We start from the raw sequence: 6,000 nt of genomic DNA, 5'->3' as shown, positions 1-6,000 counted from the left end.
CTAGCAGGATAAAATTGATAATAATTTGGAAGTTGTGATTGTATATTAAAATTGCATAATCTCATATGCTAATTTTTTATATGGGAACTATTCTTCAACTTTCCTAATTAATCTTTTTATGGTAATTATGATTATTGGAAAAATTAGCCAAATTCTTTCTTAAAATTGATAGAATCTCACTAATACTATGATTTGAGTCTTTCTTTAATTTTTCATACATATAATACATTATTTATGAGATACAGTTAAAGGGGATTGGGATGATTTGAATTTATGTAACTATTAGCCCTAAATTAGTGTGAAAATTACACTAAAAGTTCAAATTTGAAGGATTATCAAAAATTACAAGGTCTCCTATTTTTCATGGGTTAAATAGAGTTTTTGAGACTTATGGTTAAGAGGATTTAGCTTAATTTTACATAATCTAATTTTAAGACCTTAAATTGGCTTAAAATCACACTATTTTAAAGGTGAAAGAAAGTAAATCTTTTAATTATAGTTTGCCCTATTTATGTCTTGATTAGGGACCTGGTTAGGACTTAGGATAATTACTTGTATAGTTCGGGCTCATTTCGGCCTCCGTTCAGGGCTTTAAAGCTCAAAAACGGATCATTTTGCACTTTCTACAATAGGTCAATTTTCTACAATTTCTATAGATTTGGGGTTTTTTGTCTATTTGACTGGTGTTTGGTGACCAAATGCTATATTACCATTCTCATATACATAGGTTAGAGGTTTCCCTTTTGACATTGCAGATTTGGTGGTACTATAGGTTATTGCAGGGTGTACATATTTGCAGATTTCTCGACATTTGCACTTATGTTTAGCATATGCATGAACAGTTGATGTATTTGACACTATGGGTCCACTTGTTGGACAAACCACTGTTATGGCTCATGGTCAAATCTATTGTGGACATGTATAAACATTGTGGTTATGATGTATTATGGCACATACATGCAACCTTTTGTGAGGGCCATGGTGAGGTTTTTTGAAGCTGGCAGGTACCCAAGGTGCAAACCAGTTTGGTGGATTAGGTACTAGAGCAATCCCTTGACTAGCCTCTCCATAGATAATGACCTTGCATACTTTCTCACGAAAAGTCTACTATCTGACAAATTTGCACATTGTCGAGAGTTAATGTGCATTGGGTGAGGATATGGTACCTCACTATACATACATACTTTTCTACTAACATGTATCCATTAAAGGCACATTGGCCTTTAAGTGGGAGGTTGTTGGGGTAAAGGCCAAAGTGACCGGCCACCCATCTCTGCTAGATATTTGCGGAGCTTTGTGTGTGTGACGCCTCTCTTAGAATTTTTGTGGTTAGCATGAGTGCATATGTGCTTGATTCTCCTCCATGAGATCATGCACCTATGTGGCACTCTCTCCTCCACCTCCTATCCCACTCCATTCCTTTATATTCAGCCCATGTACTCTTCTCTTATTATTCATTGTACACATTAGCAAATTAGTGATATGTTGTGTGTTGAAGTACATTGAGTCTCTCTCTCTCTCTCTCTCTCTCTCTCTCTCTCTCTCTCTCTCTCTCTCTCTCTCTCTCTCTCTCACCATGAAACCTAACATGGTATCAGAGCAGGAGCTTTTTTAATAGTCCTATGGGCGTCTAAGATGCATTTTTATTTGTTCCTTAATCTCATTATTATCTTTTTAATTTATGTATTAATTTAGTTCTTCAATTATTTTGTAGCTACGAAACCACTGCTTCATAATTACATTGTGCTTGTTGGCAATGCTTTTGTTTAAGCATAACTTACAAGGGTGTAGCTCTACTAACTGAGAGCAAGCAGAGCAGCAAGAAGTGCCAACATGCTACTCCACTAGTGCAGCAGCGCATTTGGCTCCACGATTGCATGTGCACGTGCTAGTGGATGTGTAGGCAAGTAGCATGGCGGACGCTGCCAAGGACCTGACAGTGGGAATGATGGGGGGAGTGGCGCAGCTACTGGTAGGGCACCCCTTCGACAACATCAAGGTGAAGTTGCAAAGCCAGCCTCCGCCGTCGCCTGGAGTGCCTCCAAAATACAAAGGGGCCATAGACTCTATCAAGCAGATGCTGGCAAGCGAAGGGCCGTGTGGCCTCTACAAGGGCATGGGCGCTCCCTTGGCCACTGTCGCTGCCTTCAATGTTGTTCTCTTTATTGCTCGCAGTTAGATGGAGACCTTACTCTGCACTGCTCCAGGTGCTCCCCTCTCCATCTCCCAGCAATTCATTTGTGGTGCTCGGACCGACATTGTTGTCTCCTTCCTAGCTTGTCCTATAGAGCTAAGCAAGTGCCAATTGCAAGCTCAGATCTCTCTAGTGACCGCATAGGCAAACCCGATTAGCTTTGCAGCAGCGGGTGTTATAGGGGGATATGTGGGCACAACCAGCAAGGCTCTGAGGGACCTCGCGCAGGATTCTGGGGGTAAAACCGGAAGCGTGGTAGGAGGGTTCGTCTCTCGGTAGAGGGTCACTGCTGACCGCAGGAGGTATTGCCAGAGAAAGCTTCTAGCTCTCCGTGTACCCTACAGATGTGATTAAGAGTGTGATACAAGTGGATAATCAAAGCAATCCCAAGTGTGCAGGCATACACCTCCACTCATAGATTGTGTGGCGATAAGATGGTGATGATAAGGTTACTTTTTCAAAACCTTTGCCTATGGTTTTTCTTTTTCATCCTTGGGTTAATGCTCGTTCCCACGATCACCTTTCTGAGATCCAGACAAAGCACATTATTTTTTGGATTTGCTCGCTCATCGACACCGACACCGACACGCAGGGATCTCTTCATGTAGAAGACTCGCTTTGCCTCACAAATTTCGGGAAACATCAAGCTTGTCCACTGATCCTCATCAAGCTTGTCCACTGATCCTCACAAGATGTGACAATTTTTGCCACTATTCTGAGTTCACTCGAATTCGCCTATGAAAATATTGGTGCTATACCAACATTTTTAGATCATTTATCTTCCTACTCCCGTAAAAAACCCAAAAAATGTTTATCCACTTTTTGTGTTGTAATAATGGGTTCTCTGCCCCGAGTAGTACTCCAAAAATTGACTATTTTTATATTTTCTGTGTGTTATTTTTTCATAAACTTGGCTCTTATCCTTTTACCCCAGCTTAGCTCAAGGGGGGATGTCTTTTGAGCAAGCTTCTGGTCCATATGGTCAAGCCCTTCTATCATGCCTACCATGAGAATGTAGGTGTTGGCATTTCCAAGACATTTGAGTGCTTGGAATGCAGTTTTTGGGTCCATACCACAATGCCTATGCTTGTCTCTTAGTCTTCCACCTTCGCTCCGAGGGGGGATTTGCTAGATATTTGCAGAGCTTTGTGTGTGTGAAGCCTCTCTTAGAATTTTTGTGGTTAGCATGAGTGCATATGTGCTTGATTGTCCTCCATGAGATCATGCACCTATGTGGCACTCTCTCCTCCACCTCCTATCCCACTCCATTCCTTTATATTCTGCCCATGTACTCTTCTCTTATTATTCATTGTACACATTAGCAAATTAGTGATCATGTTGTGTGTTGAAGTACATTGAGTCTCTCTCTCTCTCTCTCTCTCTCTCTCTCTCTCTCTCTAGCTCACCATGAAACCTAACAATCTCCTGCCATCTAACTCACTAACCCTAATACATGTGTATACTCTATACTCATTCTTTTAGTAATAGAGCAATAAGGTGTGGCTCATACATTGTGAGCTAGGGCACCACAAACCTTGTGTGCCTTCATCTCCTTCTTGCACACACACCACGCATGGCACAACTCTCACATAAGGTAGGTGTTGATGGGCTTATATACTAGAGTTATCTGTTTGCCATCACACTACTTGGTGACCTTTGAAGAAGCATTATACATAGGGTTCCTCAAAGTACATATTAATATCTTCTCTCTATTAAACAAGGATTTTAGAATCTGGTATGTGGCTTTCATGCAAATGGAGATAGATATGCCTCTAAAAGATGTGCTTAGTGACCTCAAATGAGAAAAGATCAAGCAGTTGAAAAGAGATCTCACTTACCAACAAGCTCACTAAGGGCATGTCTAGTGGTACACAAGGATGTGCACCAAATAGGTGTGGGAGAGTGTTGCAAGGCCCATAAGAACTTCTACAAAGATGGTATTATTTTTTGAAGCCTACGTGCAACCCCATCACATGTAATATGTAAAATTCCCTTCTTATTGAGAAGGATGGGGCCATGGGCTTCCAAGTTGCATGAGAATTGAACCCACAACCTTTTTTAGACAAAGCTTTAGTATAAAGGCCATTTTATTAAGCTTTGTAAAAAATTGGTGTATTATTTATAGTGAGAAATAACACGAAATGTGCGAAGCTATTTCCCTCTTCCTACTTATGAGTGTGGAGTGAGTACCATTCTATTGCAAGGCATTGGGCATATGATTAATTGTAAGTGCTCCTTTAGTGGTTCTTATTATCAATTGATGCTTAATTTTCATCAATTTGGGCACTCTTTTTTTTATAATTAACAAGTTTAATCATGTGATTTGTAGTATAGGTTAGGTAACCTTTACTGGGGTAAGGTAGGACACCTTGGTTAACATGTCCACTACTACCATGATAGAATTATACCAACCTTGGACTATGGGTAACCCAGTAACAAAGTCCATACTGATGAATTCTTATTTCATCTAAGGTATGTCCAAGGGTTGGCACATTCGAGGCATTTTCACTCGCCCAACTTTAATCCTTTGACAAGAAAGGCATTGTTGCACGTATTGAAGAACATCACCCTTTAGTCCCATCCAATGATAACTCTTTCTAGCTACTTTAATAGTCTTTGCATAACCTAGATGTCTTGAAGTCACAGGCTATCTGAGCTTTAAACAGAATCACCCTTTTTTAGAGTAGAATCCTTTGGCACATGTAGTCTACCCTTGAAATACAAACATCCATATTTGCAAGTGAAGTCTGAATTCAAGCAGATGATGAGATGGCAGTAGTTCCTAAGTGGCTCACCAGACACTTAAGGACTCAGGCGTGACCGATTTCACCAGTTGGAATGAGTTGGAATGATTCTGGACCCCGCACTCGGCATTCAGTTTCTTTGTCTGCCAATGTACTGTTGCATACAAATAATTCCTTGTCGTCTTCGATCATGGTAGCCAAGGAACCAGTTACTGTTGAGGAGGCGCTTTCACAACCGATGTGGAAAGTAGCAATGGAAGCAGAGATCGGATCCATTGAGCGGAATGCTACCTGGGAGCTAGTACCACGACCACCCCGGCGGAAGATTATTGGAGTGAGATGGGTCTACAAGACCAAGTACCGGTCAGATGGCTCTCTGGACAAGCACAAAACACGACTTGTTGCTTGAGGCTTTACCTAGAAAGCAGGCATTGACTATGATGAGGCATTTGCTCCTACAGCCCGGATGACCACAATCAGGATTGTTCTAGCTTTGTCAGCTCATGAGCGGTGGCCAATATTCCAAATGGATGTCAAGTCTGCTTTCCTAAATGGTGACTTGAAGGAGGAGGTGTCCCGGTTTTGTGGTATCTGGTAAGGAGGAATACGTTTATAGGTTTTTTTAAGCTGGCACCTCGTGCCTGGAATGAGAAGATGGATTAGTACCTGAAGAAGCTGGGATTCATTCGTTCTCACGCAGATTACAACCTGTACTACAAGTCAGAGGGGGACCATCTTTGTGTCCTTGTCCTCTATGTTGATGACCTGATTATCACAGGTAATGATTTGCTGTTGGTAGAGCAAATCAAGGGTGCCTTGTGCCAGTGGTTCGAGATGACCACACACACACACACACACACACACACACACACACACACACACACACACACACACACACACACACACACACACACACACACACATGATGTTTTACTCCACACACCTCAGCTTTTTTAGATTTTTTAGCCTTGTAGCTTTCTACTTTCTTTTTCCAGTTTTCTTTGTGGAAAGTTGTATTATCCATTCATATATTTTGTATTGTCTTGGTCTCATAGTCATTTT

General features: G+C 41.3%; 1 pseudogene; it reads left to right on the top strand.

Annotated features, from left to right (window-relative positions):
* Nucleotides 1-1,912: 1,912 nt before the first annotated feature.
* Nucleotides 1,913-2,473, top strand: LOC147444113 (mitochondrial carnitine/acylcarnitine carrier-like protein pseudogene; annotated as a pseudogene).
* The last annotated feature ends 3,527 nt before the right edge of the window (nucleotides 2,474-6,000 follow it).

The sequence above is a fragment of the Adiantum capillus-veneris genome, chromosome 13, assembly GCF_014529385.1.
Source record: "Adiantum capillus-veneris isolate H3 chromosome 13, ASM1452938v2, whole genome shotgun sequence".
Lineage (NCBI taxonomy): Eukaryota > Viridiplantae > Streptophyta > Polypodiopsida > Polypodiales > Pteridaceae > Adiantum > Adiantum capillus-veneris.
The sequence above is the reverse complement of the archived record's forward strand: the minus strand, read 5'-3'. Positions and strand labels throughout refer to the sequence as shown.